At 38.9% G+C, this 23,567-nt stretch overlaps 1 protein-coding gene across 3 annotated transcripts in view; it reads left to right on the top strand.

The window, feature by feature from the left end:
* The first annotated feature begins 349 nt into the window (after positions 1-349).
* Positions 350-23,567, top strand: part of ATG4C (autophagy related 4C cysteine peptidase) — a 96,139-nt gene continuing 72,921 nt past the window's right edge. The window contains exon 1 of one of the 3 annotated variants that reach the window (XM_027579230.1): positions 350-539. The gene's annotated coding sequence lies outside the window, so the exon portion shown is untranslated. Of the gene's footprint in view, positions 586-23,567 lie in introns of all 3 variants that reach the window. The other 2 variants (XM_027579241.1, XM_027579221.1) reach the window with 2 other exon arrangements.

Genomic DNA, 23,567 nt, shown 5'->3' on the forward strand with positions numbered 1-23,567 from the left:
TGGGTCTACATTTTCTAAGGAATTTAGTGACTCCTCTGAAATCACACCTCGGGTCCGCGGCTGTCAGGAGGAGAGCAAAGAACGAGGGGGCGCAGTGCATACCGGGTCTTGTAGTTCTGGTGCCAAAGGAGGGGGCGTGGCGTGGCGTGGCACGCTGGGAGTTGAAGTCCAATTGTCCCGCGGGAACTCAAAGCACGCGTAACGTGGACTGTCTATCAGAGACACCAATTACAGATAGATACTTTTCCTTGGCTCTGCGCTTTGCCGTATTGGTGACCTAGGGGCTGGGGTGGCGAACAGTGGGGAAAAAGGATGAAGTGGAGCATGGCTCTGTGGGCTGTTCGTGTTGCTACGACTAATCAAAAGGATTTAGTGCCCCGGAAGTGGCTGACCTACTGGGTTCGAAGGGGGAGGCCTTTCCTCTTACTACGGTGGCCGGGGAGCTCGAGTGTCTGTGGCTGCGGCGCTGAGGTCGGAGCGTCTGCGTGTGTACTGGCTGCTTTTGGGGCGGCTGCTGCTAGAGCTGGAACATTTCCCGGGTTGGTGGCTCCTGCACATTTTTTACACTTCTCCAGTTCTATTTCGGTGAGGGGCGATTTGAGCCTAGCGGAGTCAGGAGAAGGTTGGGACTTAGTGTTTCTGGTCCCCAAATGACCGGGTTTTTGGGGGACACTGCCCTCTGTGGAGATCCTGTGGCCAACTGTTTAGGCTCTCTTTGAGGATTTTGGCGCCTCCCTCATCTACTTTCTAGTGTGATTTGTCTTCTGACCCCTGGCCCTTCTGGGCTCCAAACCTAACAAACCGTAAGCCTTCCTGTAGGCAGCTGTTCCCCTCTCCTTGTAGCTTTTCTTGGTTTTCCAGATACGACCTCTTGTCCCCTAAGCTATCGCATCCGTTTAACTTTTTCCCATTAAAAAAAAAGAGAGAGAAATGAAAATCAAAACCAAAAATTAGATTCTGAAGGTCTCAGTCTTCTCATTCCTAATACCTTTCCTCCTTTTTGGCCTTTGTTACTTATGCAGACCTTAACACACTCGCCTGAATATCTTAATGCCTTTCCATCCAGACATTAACGTTCACTCCCTTTATCTGGTTCTCACTCATCCTCAACGCTTCCACCTCCGTCTCATCTAAGGGCTTTAGAGGTTGGAAGTTCGAATACATTATTAGGATGACTGGTGAATCTGAGATTCGTCAGTGGTCAACTCGGCATACTTCTGCTTATAGGGTTTCTATTTCTTTAAGATTTCTTTGGCTTCCGTTTTCGTTTTGTGTTGATTATTTTCCCACAAGGGATTTGCTGCTACTCTATAGTTAGAGGAGAATACCTTGTCCTACAGCTCTTTGTATCTGAATTACTTAGGTAGGATATTTCCCCCCTCTGTTCTTAGTAGGGACATATGCCCCCTGTGGAATTTGCAATGATTTTGTGTCAGTTAATAGCAGATAGACACAAGGAAATGCCCTTTCCTTCTTGCTTGCTTATGATCTGTAATTAGATTATGAGTCATTGAAAGTACCCAGAGGGATTGGAAAAGCTTTGAAAGGTAAAATCTATGTATGTTCCAGTTTACAAATTAATAAAGCTTCTTTACTGAACAAGGAAGAGTTTCTAATTGGTACAATAATCTGATGCTATATTGAATTATCAGTTCATTATCTGTAAAATTTTGGGAACGGTTTAAAGTTAAAAATTAGCCAATATAAGGAATTGTATAACGGAGTAAAAAAAAGTTTAAAAACCATTTAACTAATGCTCTTTTTCTGTAAAATGGAATGCAAATATGTTGAAAAATTTATTTGTTGTAATTATTTGTGGTATATATATTTTAAAGATTTTATTTATTTAGGGGTGCCTGGGTGGCTCAGTCGTTAAGCGTCTGCCATCCGCTTGGGTCATGATCCCAGGGTCCTGGGATTGAGCCCTGCACCAGGCTCCCTGCTCGGCGGGAAGCTTGCTTCTCCCTCTCCCACTCCCCCTGCTTGTGTTCCCTCTCTCGCTGTGTCTATCTCTATCAAATAAATAAATAAAATATTAAAAAAAATTTATTTGAGAGGGAGAGAGAGAGATGATAGTGAGAGAGAGCACAAGCATGGGGGAGAGGGGAAAAGCAGGCTCCCCGCCCAGCAGGAAGCATAATGTGGGGCTTGATCCCAGGATCCTGGGATCATGACCTGAGCTGAAAGCGGACACTTAACTGACTGAGCCACCCAGGCGCCCCATGGTGTATTTTTCTATATTTTGATACAGGTGGTAAAACAGCATTGTATACTATTCACTAGTATTTTGTAGACAGAAATTTTTTTTTTTTAAGATTTTATTTATTTGAGAGAGAGAGAATGAGAGATAGAGAGCACGAGAGGGAAGAGGGTCAGAGGGAGAAGCCGACTCGCCGCTGAGCAGGGAGTCCGATGTGGGACTGGATCCCGGGACTCCAGGATCATGACCTGAGCCGAAGGCAGTCGCTCAACCAACTGAGCCTCCCAGGCGCCCCAAGACAGAAATTTTTGTACTTCCTGGCTTTATGGGGACTGTGTAACTCAAATAAGTTTGCAGTTTTTCTTTTATTCTGATTATTGCACTATGGAAATACTAATAGTAAAACTTTCGTTCTTCTTTAAGCAGTGAAATATAATCTATATATGTCAGTAAAATATAAATACCTGTACCCTGTCAAATTGGAATTATTCTTAATTAGTCAGAAATGTTTTCAGCCATGCTTATGATTTGGAGCTGAATATGTATTTCAGATTTATTTATTTATTTTTAAAAGATTTTATTTATTTATTTGACAGAGAGAGAGAGAGAGAGAGTGAGAGAGGGAACACAAGCAGGGGGAGTGGGAGAGGGAGAAGCAGGCCTCCCGCGGAGCAGGGAGCCCGAAGTGGGACTCAATCCCAGGACCCTGAGATCGTGACCTGAGCCGAAGGCAGACGCCCAATGACTGAGCCACCCAGGCGCCCCTATATTTCAGATTTAATTCACTCATAGAATTCTTGATTGGATAAATGATAAGAGGCTAGGTATTATGCAAACTTTTGAAATTTTTCCTGAGATTTTATTCATTTTGTAAGCATTTATTGAATACGTCTTGCTATTTAACTATTGTCAGAAAAATCATCAAGGGCACCTGGGTGGCTCAGTCGTTAAGCATCTTCCTTCGGCTCAGGTCATGATCCTGGGGTCCTGTGATCGAGCCCTGCATTGGGCTCCCTGTTCGGTGGGGAGTCTGCTTATCCCTCTCCCTCTACTGCTCCCCCTGCTTGTGCTCTCTCTCAAATAAATAAAATCTTAAAAAAAAAAAAAAAAGAAAAGACAAATCATCAAAACATTTCTTGAGAGCATCCTCTTGTCCTCAGCTCTGTACTGGATGCTGTTAAAGCATTATTGCATTGAATCAATGTAACAGCTCAGTGAGCTGGTGAACATTGTTTACGTTTTAGCAGATGAAGAAACTGAAGCTCAAACAGTTCAAGTTCTTTAGTTAGTCCAGTTCATTTTGACTCTTCCCACTATACCACAGCTGCAAAGATGTGTTCTCTATCCTGGAATATATAAGGGACATTAATTCAATAAGTACCTTTTGAAGCAGCTGTTATTTGGTACATGATATATGTTATCTGTTGCTGGAGATATAACAGTGAACAAAAGAGACAAAAGTCCCTGCTCTTGGGGAGCTTACACTATTAGCAGAATGTGTGGGGGGATGTAAACCTTGCCTTCAAGAAGCAGCAAGTACAACCAATATGCTGTATTAGATTTTAGGTGTTTTAGAATGTTAAAGTTGAAAAGAGAGATGAACTAGGAATGATTTAATGAAGAAGATGAGATTTAATCTAGAACTAAAGTAGTGACTAGATCTGGTAGGTAGAAACTGGGAGGAAAGTGATTCTAGCTTGACGCCTAAAAAGAAGAAAATTCTGAATTGTAGGGGAGAGAAAAGAGAGGGAGGGACAGATAACTGGACTGCTTTGTATCTTTAGTTCCTTGCACACACAAGTGCACAGTTTTGGTTGAATTTGAAACAAATATTTAAATGAATGAAGCTATGACAAGAGTTCAGAGATGTAGCAAGGAGGAATTAGATAGATCTAGTGTTATTTTAGTGGGACTGGGAGAAAGGAATAGATTTGATAGCTGTTGGTGAAAGAACCGGTAGGTTCTGTTAATATTCAGTGTTGGGAGTAGTGTGGTGGCCAAAGGAGAAAGGGAGGCTAGATTACCAAGTTTGAACTGAGTGGACCAGGTGTGTTATTGATTTACTTATTTCATCAAATCATGAGATTTAAAAAAAAAATTCCAAGATGCACCTTTGTTTTATGAACCAGTATGAAAGAAAAAAATATTGCCAATGTAACAAAGATCATCAACTATAAGATGTATTTATTTTCAGAGTTAAAATGTAAATGTATGATTTAGAAATGATGAAATAAAGTACTCCTTATGGTTGGTGGACCTTATAACGATTTCTTTCTGTTTATAAATAAACTTGCAGTCTTTGACATGCATTCAATCATTTAGCATTTATTTATTAACTGGGCAGTCTCCTAGGTCACAATGATGAAATGGTGAGGAAATACAATTTCTACCCTCATAGACCATATTGTATAACTGGGGAGGCAGACATAAATCAAATGTTGAAAGAAATTTAAAGTTCCCAGTTATTTTAAGTGCTATGAGAAAGGACTTGATGTTATACAGAGGAAAAACTGTTTACAAGAGGGACAACAGTGTGGATAGGGAGAGGTCAGAGGAAAAGATGATAATATCCTGGGCAAGATGGTGGTGAAGATGGAAGTGAGTGGATTTAGAGATATTTAGGAGGTGGAACTAGGTGATAGACTGGATGTGAGGAATGAGGGAGAGGAAGGTGGTGCCTAGCTTTTTGGCTTATGTAACTGGATGGATAGTGGTACACTTTATTGAGAGAACACTATAAGAGACCAGGTTTGGGGGGACATGGTTTGTTTGTTAATATTTTTTTATGGTGGCATCAGTTTTCAAGGCTAATTTCTTATTTTTTTCTTTTATGTCATTGTTTGAATTAAGTATACTTGAGGAATGGTGTACCTGAAACAAATTTTTTCAGTGTTTTTTATTTTTTCTTGAGTGAGCAGGGATAAAGTTCTAGATGAAAGTATTTGGAAATATGTTGGTATTTGTTCTGAATTTATATGTAACATATTCAACCATATATGAATAGGTATATGATCTTTATTTTCACGTGGGATTATGGGCAATAAACTGGGCATCTGGTTAAATTCTAACTTCATTCAGTTAGTGTATATGTAAATTTAAATGTGTATTAGGGAAGAAAGACATGCTCTTGATTTTTCCTTGAAATGTCTCCTTTGTGTAACTTTTGATAGATGTTGAACCAATACAGTCAGTTTATTTTTTAAATTTTATGTTTCGTAGTAAAGCAGTAGAATGTGTAGAGCAGAGAGCATGGCCTCTGGAGTCAGACTGCCTAGATTCAAGGTGTGTTTTGCTATTTACTAGCAATATGACCTTGTAGAAGTTATTTAGTCTTTCCAAGCCTTTTTTCCCCCTAATCTATAAAATGAGGATAATAATAGTATCTGCATTATAGAGTTGCTGTAAGGATTAAATGAGATGACATATGTGCATAGGTTAACAAAATTCCTGGTATAGAGTTTGTGTTTATTATTGTTATAGATACGCGGTCTGAAATTATCTGTGTGTCTGTAACAACATCTTCATTGTAGAGATCTTTAGAACTAAAAGATCTCAATTGGAGAAAAATTTGCTTGGTTAGTCATATTTGGATTTGGAGTAAGTATTATGTAAGATAGTTTTGCTGATTCATAATTGTCCTAGATGAGTTAACACATGTCCTCTTTTAAGTATTTTCATCAGAGATTATGTTTCGTCTACAGCTATAATAGGAAACTAATGGTGGCTTGGTTTGTAATACTTATTATTTGTTAGGATTATTACTTTTATTTTTAGCCAAACCTTTCTGAACCTCATACTTGCTTTCAGTGCTTATGGAAAGGATAAAAAAGTAGTTAGACTTAATAAAGTCCAATCAGTCAATTTAATTTCCACCCTACATTTTTCTCCCAACATTTTTCTTTTGAAAGTTTCAAACCTAGGGCACCTTGGTGGCTGTCAGTTAAACGTCTGCCTTCAGCTTAGGTCATGATCCTGGTGTCCTGGGATCTGAGTCCCTGCTCAGTGGGGAGCCTGCTTCTCATTCTGCCCCTCCCCCCAACTTGTGCACGCTCTCTCACTCTCTCTTGAAAAAAAATAAAAATAAATAATATCTTCAAAAAAAAAGAAAGTTTCAAACCTATAAAAAAACTGAAAGAGTAGTACAGCGAGTACCTGTATATCTTTTATTTAGATTCAGTAGTTGTTAACATTATACCTCATTTTGCTTTCTCTCTCTCTAAATACACACACATCGCATGCTTTCTTTTTCTTGCTGAACCATTGGAAACTAAGGTGGAATCATCCTGACACTTCACTCCTAAGTTCTTCATCATATATCTCCTATGAATCGGGACATTCACCTACATAGCTGTAATGCTGTGTGCACACCCAAGTAATTTAACTCTGATTGATAATACTATCTAATGTATAGGCCGTTTTAAAAAATTTGAATTTACCCAGATGTTTATCAGTAATGTCCCTTATAGCTTTAAAAAAATACTTAAAAAATACTTCCAATTGGGACAGCTGGGTGGCTCACTCGGTTAAGCTTCCAGCTCTTGATTTCTGCTCAGGTCATGATCTCAGGGCCCTGGGCTTGAGCCCCGCATCGGGCTCTGTGTTCAGTGCAGCGTCTGCCTGTCCCTCTCCCTCTGCCCCCCCCCACTTGCACTCTCGCTCTCAAATAAATAATAAATAAATCTCTAAAAAAAATCCTTCCAATCAGAGATGATGAATTTTCTTAGTTGTTATGCCCGTTTTCTTTTATCTAGAGCAATTCCCACCTTTTCTTTTTCCTCCTTCCTTTTTTTGTGTTTTTTGTTTTTTGGTCTTTCAAGACTGACAGTTTTGTTGAAGAGTCCAGGCCATTTTGTTTTGTAGAATGCCTCACAAAATGAATTTATCTGATTGTTTCCCCACAATTTCAGGTTAAATATTTTTTTTAAGACTGTTACATAGGAGATATTGTAAACTTTCCATTTCACCATTTCAGGAAGAAAATAATGGCAGTTTGTCCCATTATTGGTAATGTTAAGATCAGTCATTTAGGTTAGCCAGATTTCTACATCCTAATGTTATCTTTTCCCTTTTGAACTTAATAATCTATGGAGGTAATACTTTGAGATTGTTGGATATTCTGTTTTCCAACAATTTTTTTTTTCTGTCCTTGGTTTTAGTAGCCATGGATCTTCCTTACCTGAATCAATCATTGCATTGGTGGTTGCCAGATAGTGGTTTTCCAGTTCTCTCAATCTTACATGTTTCTTGACTATCTTCTCTAAAGAACAGCTATTCCTCCTCTCTTCTGTTATTTTAGTATCACTATGTACCCAAGAATTCTTTTTTTAAAAAATTTTTAAAAATATTTTATGTATTTATTTGACAGAGACAGAGATAGTGAGAGCAGGAACATAAGCAGTGGGAGAGGGAGAAGCAGGCCTCCCCCTGAGCAGGGAGCCCGATGTGGGACTCGATCCCAGGGCCCTGGGATCATGACCTGAGCCGAAGGCAGATGCTTAACGACTGAGCCACCCAGGCGCCCTGTACCCAAGAATTCTTTAAAAAAAATTTTTTTTATTGGTTATAAATCTGTTACCATTCTTCTTCCTCTTCTAAGATTTATTTATTTTTTTAAAAGATTTTATTTATTTATTTGACAGAGACATAGCGAGAGAGGGAACACAAGCAGGGGGACTGGTAAAGGGAGGAGCAGGCTTCCAGTGGAGCAGGGAGCCCAATGCAGGACTCAGTTCCAGGACCCTGGGATCATGACCCGAGCTGAAGGCAGATGCTTAACTGACTGAGCCACCCAGACGCCCCTTGTTTGTTTGTTTTTTTTTGAAGTAGGCTCCACGCCCACTGTGAGGCTTGAACTCATGACCCTGAGATCAAAAGTCTTTTTTTTTTTTAAAGATTTTATTTATTTGACAGAGAGAGAGAGACAGCGAGAGCAGGAACACAAGCACGGGGAATGGGAGAGGGAGAAGCAGGCTGGCCACAGAGCGGGGAGCCCGATGCGGGGCTCGATCCGAGGACCCTGGGATCATGACCTGAGCCGAAGGCAGACGCCTAACGACTGAGCCACCCAGCCGCCCCATGAGATCAAGAGTCTTATGCTCCACCAACTAAGCCAGCCACGTGCCCCACCATTATTCTTTTTTGATGATTAAATTATCTCAAATTTGATTAGTCAAATTCAAGCCGGTGGCTGTGGCCTTTGCATACGTTCACCTTGGTATTTGGGCACATTATTATTTTTTTGTACAATAAGACATTCTAGGCTTACCTTGTATATTCCCTGCTTATACCTGGATTAGTCATTCTACCATGGAGTCCTGGTTCAATTTAGTTGCAAATGGTACTTAGAAACCAAGATTTGGGCATTGAATATACTCATTGCTACTGGAGTATCATTGCTTTTAGGTCCTTTAAATGGATACACACATGCACACACACACACACACACACACACACACACTTAGAGGATACCTTCAATTCAAATTCAGAACCACAAAATTCATCTTCACCTTCTGGCAGTTCATATTTGTATCTCCATTTTCCTACAGGGAGAATTCTGATTCAAAACCATATCAGTATATTTACTCATCTAATCTCCTGTAAAACACTTAAGATAATTTTGATGTTACTATACTGATACTCTTTCCAACAACAGATTTACCAATTAAAGATTTCTTTGCCATTTGATGTCCTTAGACTATATCCTGCTAAAGACCTATAGTCAAATTATGTGTTCACAGTTATTTGTATTATATTTTCTGTGCGATGTTATCAGCTTAAAATATAAAGTTCCTACTAAACTACATTTTAATAGACTCTTTCTGTAAAATAAGTTATCTGGTAAAACGACTAAAGTAGCCATAATAACTTAAAACTTTATCATAATATGTATATTGTTATAGGGAGCTCTAGAACAGTTATATCAGGTAGAAAATACGCATTTTTTTATCTTTGTAAAGTTTTAAACGCTTAGCTTTATTTTCAAATTGATATACAATTGTTTAAAATTAGAAATGGGAAAATGACATCAAACAGTTCCATTTGTAAGCCAAAACAGTTGTGTTTGTGAACATTTCAAACAATGCTCTTTTGACTGATGATACAATTCAAGCATTAATCTTTAACAATAGACATAATTGTTGAGGGTAGTTTAACTCCTTCCTAAGAAATATGGCTAGTGTTATCCTTATTTATACCCCCAAATAGTAAGATTTATATTATTTGTGTGTCCTTGGTCTTTGTATTTGAAGAATCCCATTTGTGACTGTGTGTGATATTTTTCTTGTGTGAATATTCTCATTGGAAAGGGGAAAAATATTTCTCAATAATTGTAACATTTTATATTTCTACTGTGGGACATACCCATATTACATCTTAAGTTCTTTTTTTTTTAAAGATTTGTTTATTTATTTTGAGAGACTGAGAATGAGAGAGAGAGAGAGAGAGAGCGCACATGAGAGGGGGGAGGGTCAGAGGGAGAAGCAGACTCCCCGCCAAGCAGGGAGCCCAATGCAGGACTCGATCCTGGGACTCCAGGATCATGACCTGGGCCGAAGGCAGTCGCTTAACCGACTGAGCCACACAGGCGCCCTACATCTTAAGTTCTGGTTAGTTATATTCATTTGAGACACAGAGATAGAGAGAGAGAGAGAGAGACACACACAGAGAGAGAGAGAGAGCATGAGCAGGGAGAGAGGCAGAGGGAGAAGCAGGCTCCCTGCTGAGCCAGGAGCCCGATGTGGGGCTCGATCCCAGGACCCTGGGATCATGACCTGAGCCGAAGGCAGACACTTAACCATCTGAGCCACCCAGGTGCCCCAAGTTCTGGTTAGTTATAAACATCTTGCATTTTAGAATGTAAATTTTATTTATTTATTTATTTATTTGTCAGAGAGAGAAAGAGCACAAGCAGGGTGAGCGGCAGGCAGACGGAAAAGCAGGCTCCCTGCTGAGCAAGGAGCCTGATGTGGGACTCGATCCCGTAACCCTGGGATCATGACCTGAGCTGAAGGCAGACACTTAACCGACTCAGCGTCCCTAGAATGTAAATTTTATGGGGACAGGAACTGGGTTTCATGGCTCATTGTATCTCCCATAGTACCTTACAAAAGTAACCACTCAAGTACTTGATGAATGAAAAAATGTGATATTTTGTGTTTAAATGAGGTATAATTACTAGTCTCAATAATATGGATGCACCTTTTTGTAGCAGAAGTAACTAATGGAATGGGACTTGGAAAAGATCTTGTCCATATTTACTTGTTAAACAAACCTCAAAATTAGTGTGTCCCAAACTGAATTGATGTTGCTAGTTCTACCATCTCAGCTTGCTATTTAGATCTCATTTCTTATCCCCTGATCAGTATCCTGGTTGAGGTTCTCATTACCACTCATATAGCAGTCTTCTAATTGAAGGAATTGAGCATATTTAATGTGGCGAAGAGACGATGCAGTCTTTATTTTTTTAACTTTTATTTTTTTTTAAAGATTTTATTCATTCATTTGAGAGGGAGAGCGTGCGCATGCGCGCGCACGAGAGAGAGCGAGAGAGAGAGAGAGAGAGAGAGAGAGAGAGAGAGAGAGAGAGAGAGGGAGGGAGAGAGGAGAGAGGAGAGAGCGCGCGCGCGCGCGCTCATGAGTAGGGGGAGGGGCAAAGAGAGAGGGAGAAGCCGACTCCCCACTGAGCAAGGAGACTAATCCCAGGATCCTGGGATCATGACCCCAGCTGAAGGCAGATGCTTAACTGACTGAGCCACCCAGGCGCCCCTGGAGGTCTTTAGATATCTGATGGGTTATCAAATGGAAGACATTAGTTTCAGAAGGCCCAACCAGGACCAGTTGGTGGAAATTATAAAGACACAGGACTTTTGGTTCCAAATGTCTTTCAAGCAAGTGAAATTGTTTAAAATTAGCTGGAATAATATAGTTATGTGGATACTCTAGAACAGTTATGTTAGTAAAGAAAAATAGTTTAAATAAAATAGTATTAGGCTTTTAAACTTACAGCTGAATTTTTAGCTCAGTACAGAACTCATTGAGCACCGAACTCTGTTTTGGAGGTGTTCACTCAGAGGCTGGGTGAATGCACTTGGCTAGGATGTTGTAAAGGAGATCTTGCTGTTATATGGGTGGTTGAGCCCACTTAATGATTAGTTAGTGAGTTTGAACCAGATAGCTGATTAGATTCCTGGGGATGGGAGTGATATTTTTTTCAATCTTTTAAGTTTACACATTTTCTTTCGCTGCTTTCTTTCACTGTTCACAGGTTAGGGGAGATTAGGGATAGATTGGAGTGTATTATATGGGAAAATGGTTAAGACCTGTTATTAATATTACTACTTACTGGTTAACTAGGTACTTTGTAAATTCCCTTTCAGTCCTGAGATTCTGACATCCCTCAGTTCTTGTAGAGGTTAGGTTAATTTTGTTAATGATTAAATAATTTGACCCTGTATGTTGCTTCTTATGCAGACTGCATATTTCACCACTTGCAAAGTTGCATTTTAAAGTATGGAGGCTCCAACCATTCATAGTTACCTTGGACCCGTCAGAGGTTACCTGACATAATTAAAATTTAGTTATTAAACTAGAGTAAATATTATATGCTTCTTAGAGATAAGATCAAGGAGATCAAGGAATGCTTAAAACAGCCCAGATTTCATTAATACGTCTTACTATAATTTTAAGTAAGTGATTGAAGTCATTTAAACTCCTTATCTCCCATTTAGATTGTTATGATGACCAACTTTATAGTCTGTGAACGTGTAATATTCTGTGCTGCACAAACGGAGTTGTTTTTTTTTTAATATTTATTTATTTTGACAGAGAGAGCACAAGCAGAAGGAGTGGGAGAGGGAGAAGCAGGCTCCCTGCTGAGCAGGGAGCCCCATGAGGGGCTTGATCCCAGGACTCTGGGATCATGACCTGAGCCGAAGGCAGATGCTTAACTGACTGAGCCACCCAGGCGCCCCTCAAATGGAGATTTTTGATTGTAGGACCTTGGTACAAGTCACGTATGAGGGTAAATGAATGCTCAGTACTTAGTTTCTTCTTTTTAATTTTTAGATTTAAGAGAATAATGTATAAGTAGTACATTTTATTTGAGTTATCATTGTAAAGTAGCTGTGCATTGATTTAGTGTTTTTAACTGGAGGGTATATTCCTGAGGAGTTGCAAGAATGTTTATAAACTGTATCCTTGAGGCAAAACTATCTTATTAGTTCCTTATTAATCTTTTTGCTGTCAGCTCTTTTATCCCTCTTTTATTATTTTTATTTTTTTTAAGATTTTATTTATTTATTTGAGAGAGAGCTAGTGAGAGAGAGAATGAGTGGGGGGGGGGGGGTGGAGAGGGAGAAGCAGGCTCGCCAATGAGCAGGGAGCCTGATGTGACGTTCAATCCCAGGACCCTGGGATCACGACCTGAGCCAAAGGCAGCCGCTTAACCAACTGAGCCACCCAGGTGACTCTTACCCTTTTTTAAAAGCCAGTTTCTGAATATGTGAGTCCTGCCCTTATTATATTGCTGTTTCTTTGCTCAGTCTTTTTATTTTTACCTCTTACTGCCATCTACTTTGCCAAACCCCTAGCTCTGAAAGAAGACAATCCAAATAAATACTACCAGTGTTCTCCCTTTCTTCATATTTGTGACTTTTTAAAAAAAGATTTTATTTATTTATTTGACAGAGAGATAGAGCACAAGTAGGCAGAGTGGTAGGCAGAGTGGCAGGCAGAGGGAGAGGGAGAAGCAGGCTCCCCGCTGTGCAGGGAGCCCGATGTGGGGCTCGATCCCAGGACCCCAGGATGACGACCTGAGCCGAAGGCAGATGCTTAACTGACTGAGCCACCCAGGTGCCCCCATATTTATGACTTTTTAAAAGAAATAAACATGCTGGGTTTACAAACAACATTTTTAGACTACGTGTTCAGTTATGAAGATAGGAGATTGGCAAATACAGGAAAAGAGGGAAAAAGAAATGGATACGGTAATTGATGTTTCTGCAAAGAACTGAGATGGAGAGAAGAGAGCAGAGATGACAGACCAACATATTGAGAGACATTCAAGATCAGACAAGGGATTAATATTTGTTACTAAAAATGCAAGCAGGTAGAAAAGGTTACAGCAGATGAAAACTTAGAATGGACCTCACAGTTCATTTTATTTGATGGTATGGCTAAAAGCACATAAAAAATTCTAAATCAATATCTATATTTCATCTTGCTGCAGAATACCATTTGGGGAAGATGCCCAAGCATCTTCTGCATCTCGCTGTAAGTCTGCAGTGTTTTTGTCGGTTGTACTATGTGACTGAGATATATTCTGTAGAGTCAGTCCCTAAAGTTCTGTCAGGAGCTTTTTCTTGGCTTTAAATTCTCAGTGGATAAAATATTCTTCTATCTATTGCCATATGGGAGAGGCTGATTACCTTCATCTGCCCTTCAAGGACATTGATTTGAGTACCCTTTACATTTATCAGTTTATAATTTATCGACTGTCTTAATGCATGGTTATGGTTAGAAAAGTGACTCTCTAAAAATGACATCTGGGTCTCAATCGATGATTTTCATATCAAGTGTTGCAGCTCTGCATTCCAAAAGAACTCTGCTTAATGTTCACTCTGCTTTTCACATCATTAACAGTAAAGTTTAGGAATAAACCTCATCTGGTAGCTTTATGTTTACTAAGATAAAATAAAATAGAGATTTCTCCTCTTTACTGCTATTTTTTAATTAGAATGGATTTGTCAGAAGGTAAGCAGTGAACAGAAATATGGGAATGGTGGATGGTAAGATTTATTGTAGTATGCATTAATAAAGTCTACTTGAAAAAAGTTACTAATTTCTCTAAAGTTTAGGAAATAACCGTAAATCCCATCTTAAAAAAAAAAAAAGAAAAAACCATAACACCCCCCCCCCCCATTTTTTTAACCATAAATCCCTTCTTAAAAGTGTTTGGAGGGATGCTGGGTGGCTCAGTTGGTTGAGCGTCTGCCTTCAGCTCAGGTCATGATCCCAGCATCTGGCTCCTTGCTCAGTGGCGAGTCTGCTTCTCCCTCTGCCTGCCTCTCTCTGTATGTGTGTGTCAAATGAACAAATACAATCTTAAAAAAAGGTGTGTGGAAATTGTGAAGAATGTTATTTTGATGGTTTTCTAGACTAAGGCTCTGACATTACATAAACTAGACAAGAATTTTGGCCTATCAGTTTGATCACTGGAGCAGTGAAACCAGTTATTGTAGATAACAAAAGAGATTGAAATATACTAGGTAATGGGTAAATCATCACTTTATACCTGAGAGAATGAATTTTAATTCATTTCTAATTTTTTAAAAATCAGGAAAGCTTTTGGAAAGGGAATTTGTGGGTGAGGATAGTTTAGAATTTCTAATGGTACTACTACCCTTAAAGTTCATTGGGTTTCATTTGTGTTTTTTGCTCATTTGTAGTTAAACTAAAAGTACTGTTTTCTTGCCTTTCCTTGGCTTATCTCACCAAGTATAAAAAAGACATTTTAACAGACTGAATGGACTCAATTATTAATTTATTCCTTTTCCTCTTTCTAAATCTTAACTACTATTTTAAGGAGAAAAAAAATTATGAATTAACTAGGGATATCCTCCAAGTCATTTTATTCAGCCAGAGCTGCCCTAGGGTATTGCATTGAGGAAGTTACGTTTTCTACATGACTAAATAGCTGAATCTGATGTCTTTAAGAACCGGAAGAATAAAATTGTTTATCTTAAAAAGGAAAAAGCACTGTCTCAGCATTTTATCTTTCTTAGAAGCTGCTTAGGATTTTGTAATAGAATGTCTTCTCTGTAGGTTTCTTAGTCAAGCAGTTTCAGGCACATTTGTAATTTCCTGTATTCAGTTTTTAATCTCAGCAATTTATTTTTGAATATTATTTTAATGTAAACATTCAATGTAAACAATTTAAATAAAGAAAAGTACAAAAAATAAAGAAAAGATGACATTTCATCTCTTAGTTCCTCTTTTAGCATGGACTTCTGGACATTGTTTTTGCATATTCGTGTGTGTGTGCATCTCTATATACATATACAGTATATGTGCATATAGATGTGTAAATTATATTCATGCTATTCTCTCTTCCTTTTCCTCACCCTCTAAAAAGTTAGGTAAACTTTACTTTTTTATTTTTTATTTTATTTATTTATAAAAGGATTTTATTTATTCATTTGAGACAGAGAGTTACAGAGAGAGCCTGAGCAGGGGGAGAGGCAGAGGGAGAGGGAGAAGCAGACTCCCCGCTGAGCCGAGAGCCCGAGGTGCGGCTCCATCCCAGGACCCAGAGATCATGACCTGAGCTGAAGGCAGATGCTTAACCATCTAAGCCACCCAGTCACCCTAAACTTTACTTTTTTAGAGCAGTTTTAGGTCCATAGCAAGATTGAGCAGACAGAGTTCTATATACCTCCTAACAAAACGTAGAACTTTCCCCACTATCAACATCTTGCACCAGAGTGGTACATTTGTTACCGTTGAACCTACACTGATACATTGTTATCACTCCAGGTCCATGGTTTACATTAGGGTTCACTTTTGGTGTAAATAAATGTATAATGATCTGTATCTACAACTGTAGTACTATAGAGAATAGTTTTATTGCCTAAAAATCCTCTGTGTTCTTTCTACTCATTCTTTACCCCTATTGCCCCCATCTCTCACAAACACTGATCATTTCACTATTTCTGTAGTTTTGCCTTTTCCAGAATATCGTACTGTTGGAATCATACAGTTTGATATACAGTGGTCTTTTAAGTTTGGCTTCTTTTACTTTGTAATATATATTTAGTTTTCCTTAATATCTTTTTATGTCTTGATAGCTCATTTCTTTTAAGTGCCTGAGTAATAGTCTACTGTCTGGATGTATTACAGTTTATTTATCCATTCACCTAGTGAAGGACATCTTAGTTGCTTCCAAGTTTTGGTAATTATGAATAAAACCGCTATAAACATCTGTGCAGATTTTTGTGTGGATTGTTTTTATTTCATTTGGGTAAATACCAAGGACCACAATTGCTGAATCATATGCCAAGAGTATGTTTAGTTTTCTAAGAAGCTGCTGAACTGTCTTCCAAAGTAGCTGTAAGATCTTGCATTCCTATCAGCAATGAATGAGAGTACTTATTGCTTGGCATCCTTGCCAGCATCTGGTATTATCAGTGTTTTGGATTTTGTGCATTTTAATAGGTATGTAGTGGTATCTCATTGTTTTAATTTGATTTCCCTGATAACATATGTGGAACATATGTTCATATGCTTATTTGCCTGTCTCTATATCTTTGGTGAAGTGAATCTGTTAAGGTCTTTGGCCCATTTTAAAATTAGGTTGTTCATTTTCTTTTCTTTTTTTAAATATTTTATTTATTTTTTGAGAGAGAGAGAGACACAGCGAGAGAGGGAACACAAGCAGGGGGAGTAGGAGAGGGGGAAGCAGGCTTCCAGTTATTTCTTTCAGGGATTGTGCCTTTGGTGCTGTATCTAAAAAGTCATTGCCATGCTATAGGTCATTTAGGTTTTCTTCTCTGTTATCTTCTAGGACGTTTATAGTTTTGTGTTCTACATTTAGGTCTACAATCCGTTTTTTTAAAAAATTTATTTATTTATTTATTTATTTGAGACAGAGAGAATGAGAGAGAGAGAGAGCACACAAAGGGGGGAGGGTCAGAGGGAGAAGCAGACTCTCTGCCGAGCAGGGAGCCCGATGCGGGACTCGATCCGGGGACTCCTGGATCATGACCTGAGCCGAAGGCAGTCGCTTAACCAACTGAGCCACCCAGGCGCCCGGTCTACAATCCATTTTGAATTAATTTTTGTGAAGGGTGTATGATCTATTCCATCTCCTTTTTTTTTTTAAGATTTTATTTATTTGACAGAGACACAGCGAGAGAGAGAACACAAGCTCAGAGAGTAAGAGAGGGAGAAGCAGGCTTCCTGCTGAGCAGGGAGCCTGATATGTGGCTCGAACCCAGGACCCTGGGATCATGACCTGAGCTGAAGGCAGATGCTTAACGACTGAGCCACCCAGGCTCCCCTCCTTTTTTTTTTTTTTTTGCATGTCTATGTCCAGTTGTTCCAGCACCATTTATTGAAAAGACCGTCTTTGCTCTGTTGTATTGCCTTTGTCAAAGATCAGTTGACTATATTTATGTGCGTCTATTTCTGGGCTCTCTATTCTGTTCCATCAGTCTATTTGTCTACTCCTTTGCCAGTACCAATAATGGCTTTGTCTGATTTTGGTATTTGGGTAATGCTGACCTCATGGAATGAGTTAAGAAGTACTCTATTTGCTTTTATCTTTTGGGAGAGATTGTAGAGAATTGGTGTAAATTCTTCCTTAAATGTTTGGTAGAATTCAAGAGTGAAACCATCTGAGCCTGATGCTTTCTTTTTTGGAAGTTTATTAATTATTGATTCAATTTCTTTAATAGATATAGGCCGAATTAAATTGTCTATTTCTTGTGTGAGTTTTGGCAAACTATGTCTTTAAAGGAATTGCTTCATTTCATCTAAATTATCAAATTTGCGAGCATAGAATTGTTCATAATACTCCTTTATCCTCCTTTTAATGTCCATGGGATCTGTGGTGATGTCCCCTGTTTCATTTCTGATGTTAGTCATTTGCATCCTCTCTTTTTCTTAGTTAGCCTGGCTAGACGCTTGGAGATTTCACTGATCTTTTCAAAGAATCAGCTTTGGTTTTGTTGATTTTCTCTACTGATTTCTTTCTTTCGGCCTTAATTTTTATTATTATTTTTTCTGCTTACTTTAGATTTAATTTGTTCTTCTTTTTCTAGTTTCCTAAGGTGGAAGCTTGAATTATTGATTTTAGTTCTTTCCTCTTTTCTAATATATGTAAATTTTAAGGGAATTTTCTGCATCTCACAAATTTTAAATTGTATTCTCATTTTCATTCAGGTAAAAACATTTCTTAATTTCTCTTGAGGTTTCTTATTTGGCCCTGTGTTATTGGAAGTATTTTGTTTAATTTTCCAGTATTTGGAAAATTTCCAGCTAACTTTCTGTTACTGATTTCTTGTTTAATTCCATTTCAGTGAGAACAAAGATTATATGATTTCTGTTCTTTTAAATTTGTTAAGAGGTGTTTTATGGCCCAGAATCTTGTCCATCTTGGTGAATATTTCATGTGCACTTGAGAATAATGTGTAATCTGTTTTTGTTGAGTGAAGTAGTCTGTCAGTTATGTCCAGTTGATAGGTGGTGCTATTTAATTCAACACTGTCTTTACTGATTTTCTGCCTGCTGGCCCTGTATTTCTTTCTGTTAGAGGGGTATGAAAGCCTACAACCTTAATAGAGGAATCATCTGTTTCTTCTCACAGTTTTAGCAAGTTTTGCCTCAAATATTTTGATGCTCCCTGGATATCTTTTTATGGTAATAAATATAGATCTATGTCATAATATGTATATACCATAATTTTGTCATCAGCAGATATTTGTGTCTATTAGCACACCAGTATGCCAGTAGTGAATGAGACATATTCTCTGTACTCATGGACTTTTTTATTTGAGAAATTATTATGTAAAATGCTTGTTTCTTCAGGATCATTAATTTCGTCTCTTAATGATGATGAAAAAAGTATGAAATTCATTTAATGTTCATTACTTAGATTTAATAAGTTTGAAAATATTTTCCTATGTTTATTGGTCTTTTTCTTTTAGAGTGCTTGGATTTTTTTTCTATTTGGGTGTTTTTTCCCTTATTGATTATTAGGAGCTCTTTGTATATTAGAGACATTCGGTTCAGTTTTGGGGGAGTCAAAAGTTACACATGGGTTTTCACTAAACCGGGGGTCAGTGCCCCAAACCCTGCATTGTTCATTATTCAGGGGTCAACTGTATATGAATTATTAAACTAGCAACAGCGGGCGCCTGGGTGGCTCAGTTGGTTAAGTGACTGCCTTCAGCTCAGGTCATGATCCTGGAGTCCCAGGATCGAGTCCCACATTGGGCTCCCTGCTCAGCAGGGAGTCTGCTCTTCCTCTGACCCTTTTCCCTCTCTATCTCTCATTCTCTCTCTCTCAAATAAATAAATAAAAATCTTTTAAAAAAATAAAGTCATTTAAAAAAATAAACTAGCAACAGCTTAACTAGTTTGACCTTATAATAATAATTTTATTATTCTCATCTACCCTATGTACAATGGCAATAAAAGTATTCTTATAGCATAGTCAAGGATATGTTACAAAACATTTTAAATGTTTTAAATATACATGGGGTATATTTATTCTGAGTAAATAGTCAATAAGCAGGAATTTTGAGGAAGAGTAGTAATAATAAAAGAGTAACCTAACAATTTATTCTACTCTAAGTTCCTTGAGGTTAGAAAATTTTCTCATTAATTTCTGAATCTGAATTCTGAATCTGTCACGGCATCTTACCTTGGCTATTTATTTATTTATTTAGGAGCCATTTTCTAAGGTACAGACTTTCCCCATACAAAATATCTTACTTTGGCTTTATGTTCCTCCCACCCACTTTAAGGGATCACTTTTACATTCTTGCTAAGGTCTATCCAGGGTGTTCCTGGTAACCAGTGTTGCAAACTGTTTGAACAAAGTATTCCCCATTACCTACTTTCTTTCTGACTTAGAAAGAAAATACAGGGGGCACCTGGGTGGCTCAGTTGGTTAGGCGTCTGCCTTTGGCTCAGGTCATGATCCCAGAGTCCTGGGATTGAGCCCCGTGTCGGTCTCCCTGCTCGGTGGGGAGTCTGTTTTGCCCTCTCCCTCTGCCTCTCCTCCTTGTTCTTGCTCTCTCTCTCTCAAATAAATAAATAAAATTAAAAAAAAAGAAAATACACACGTGTATATTCTCTTACTTTAAATATTTTAAATTTAGAAGACTCATGGTTGGTGACTTTTTTTGGTGGCTTTTTTTTTAAGATTTATTTATTTGAGAGAGAGAGAAAGCAAGGGGAGGGGCAAAGGGAGAGGGAGAGAGAGCATCTCAAGCAGACTCCCCTCTGAGTGCAGAGCCTGATGAAGGACTCAATCCCATGACCTTGAGATCATGACCTGAGCCAAAACCAGGAGTCGGACGCTCAACCAACTGAGCCACCCAGGTACTCTGGTTGGTGGCTTTTTAACAATAAAAATTTTATGTACTTATTTATTTATTTTTTAAAATTTTATTTATTTGAGAGAGAGAATGAGAGACAAGAGAGCATGAGAGGGAGGAGGGTCAGAGGTAGAAGCAGACTCCCCACTGAGCAGGGAGCCCGATGTGGGACTCCATCCCGGGACTCCAGGATCATGACCTGAGCCGAGGCAGTCGTTTAACCAACTGAGCCACCCAGCCGCCCCAACAATAACAATTTTAAATTCTAAAAATTACATCTGTTCTTTGTATAATATTTGTTTTTTATTTTTTATTTTATTATTTTTTAAAGATTTCCTTTATTTATTTGACAGAGAGAGACACAGCGAGAGAGGGAACACAAGCAGGGGGAATGGGAGAGGGAGAAGCAGGCTTCCCGCCAAGCAGGAGCCCGATGCGGGGCTCGATCCCAGGACCCTGGGATCACGACCCGAGCCGAAGGCAGACGCTCAACGACTGAGCCACCCAGGTGCCCCTGTATAATATTTGGAAGAGGTGGGCAATAGTGGTATAAAAATAACCACACACAATTTTACATCCAGAGAAACTTGTTAATTTTTGATTTCTTTCTAACTCTTCCCCTGCTACTTTTCCAGCTAGTATCATACGATACATAAAGTTTTAGCTTCTCCAGTGTTTCCCCATTATCACAGACTTTCTGGAGACTGTATTTATTTGTAATTAAGTATGTTTTAAAAAGATTTTATTTATTTGAGAGAGAGAAAGAGCGAGCACAAGCAGGGGGAAGGGGCAGAGGGAGAGAAAGAAGCAGACTCCCCTCTGAGCAGGGAGCCTGATGCAGGGCTTGATCCCAGGACTTGGAGATCATGATCTGAGCCAAAGGCAGATGCTTAACCGACTGAGCCACCCAGATTCCCCTGGAGACATTTTTTAAAAAACATTTATTTATTGGGATGCCTGGGTGGCTCAGTTGATTAAGCATCTGCCTTTGGCTCAGGTCATGATCCCAGGGTCCTGGGATTGAGTCCCTCACTGGGCTGCTTGCTCAGGGGGGAGCCTGCTTCTCCCTCTGCCTGCCACTCCCCCTACTTGTGCTCTGTCTCTCTCTGACAAATAAATAAATCAAATCTTTAAAATAACCCATTTATTTATTAGAGAGAGAGCAAGAGAGAGCAAGTGCACACAGCAGGGGGAGGAGCAGAAGTGGGAGAGAGAAAAATCTCAAGCAGACTCTGATGAGCGTGGAGCCTGATGTGGGGCTCAATCTAATGACTCCAAGATCATGACCTGAGCTGAAATCAAGAGTGAGGCACTTAACCAACTGAGCCACCGAGGGACCCCTTTGGAGACATTTTTAATGGATATGTAATCAATCATGTGGATGCACATTTTATAAACCTTTCTCTGTACTTCTCCAAATTTTGTTAAATTTGCAATTTTCTGGAGGAAAATTTCTAGTTGTCAGTGACAAAATTTCCAATTGATAGAGTTTTACAGCTTTTAAGTGCTACTAGTGATATACCTTATTAATTTATCTATTCACTGATTCATTTAATAAACATATTTTGAGAACTAATCCCATGCCAGGCAGAACTCAAGGACACTCAAAAAGTTAACCATCTAGTGTAAGAGGTAAGAAGTAATTAGAGTACAGCGTGATGAACGCCATGATAGAGGAGGACATAGGATCCTATGGGAGTTAAGAGCGGGACATCTGGTTTAGTTTGAGGTATGGAGGTGGGTAGAAATCTTACAAGTCTGACCAGAGGAGGTGAAACTTAAGCTAGGTCTTAGAGACTCGTGATAATAAGTTGTCAAAAAGTGAGGGTGAGTAGGAAGGCCTTCTAGGTTGAGGGAACGGCACATGCAAAGACATGGAAGCATGTCCAGTTTAGGAAGCTTTTATATCAATATTAAAAATGGCTTCAGTGAGGGCACCTGGGTGGCTCAGTCGTTAAGCGTCTGCCTTTGGCTCAGGTCATGGTCCCAGGGTCCTGGGGTTGAGTCCCGCGTCGGGCTCCCTGCTCCACGGAGAGCCTGCTTCTCCCTCTCCTGCGCCCCCTGCTTGTGTTCCCTCTCTCGCTGTGTCTCTCTCTGTCAAATAAGTAAATAAAATCTTAAAAAAAACAACTGGCTTCAGTGAATGGTGCAGTGAGGGAGTGGCAAGAGAGGAAGCTAAGTAAAATGGCAGATGTAATTTCTTGAAGGGCCTTGAATAGTCTCAAGGCTGAGGGTATAAACATTAAGGCAAAGTCCTTGAGGAACATGTTTGTAGCTCTAATTCTCATGTATACATCAGTAGTTCTCAAATTAATAGCTCCCACTCAGACCTCACCTTTAAGCTCCAGATCTATATATCCAACTGCCTAGTTGGCCTCTCTAGAATATATCTAGAATGTAAGCTTCATGAGTGGAAGTATTTCACTGCTTTTGTCCTAAGCTGTATCTGCATTGCCTTGAACAGTGCCTGGCAATAACTTATTGAATAATTAAATAAATGTTTGATTCTTTAATATATCTCTCAGAGACATCTCAAACTATATATAAATTAAATTCATGATCTTCCTCCTCTAACCTGAATCTCTTCTGATGCTCCCTATTTCAATTGTTGGCACCTTTTATTTAGTTTCACAAGCCAGGAACATGGGTGTATCTTTGGCATATCTATCTTTCTTGCCTTCTATATTCATTTAATCACCAAGACATTGAATTTTTGAGACATTTCCTTATAATTTCTATTTATCTCCCTCTCTGTTGCTCCATTCCAAGCTATTATCATCTCTCTTCTAGTCCTGTAAAGTACTGGTAAACTCTATAATCATGTACTCTTTTCCTTTGCAATCTATTCTTTGTGCTGCTCTGGGAGTCAGACCCACAGAATCAGATTCTAATATTCCTGTTTGAAACCAATTATTCTTAGGATAAACAACAAGATTCTTAGCATGGTGTACAAGGCCGTGTGTGCTCTGGCCCATGTCAAACCTATAGCCACATCTCAAGCCCCCTTTTTGGATTTTTTGTGCTCTAGTTGACTTTTAAAATTTTTCCAATGGACCATGCTTTCTCCTGCCTCAACTGTATCATTAGTAGCTTTTAGTACATATTATAAAATGGAATGTCTATTGTTAGAGAAATAAATGTATCAATACTTTTGAGTATATATTTATAACCCTAAGAGGGCAGTGTTCTGTGCAGCGTTCTTTTTTTTTCTGTGCAGCATTCTTTTCTTGATAAGTAAACTATCTGAATTATTGCAAATAAGCACAAGC

The sequence above is a fragment of the Zalophus californianus genome, chromosome 4, assembly GCF_009762305.2.
Source record: "Zalophus californianus isolate mZalCal1 chromosome 4, mZalCal1.pri.v2, whole genome shotgun sequence".
NCBI lineage: Eukaryota > Metazoa > Chordata > Mammalia > Carnivora > Otariidae > Zalophus > Zalophus californianus.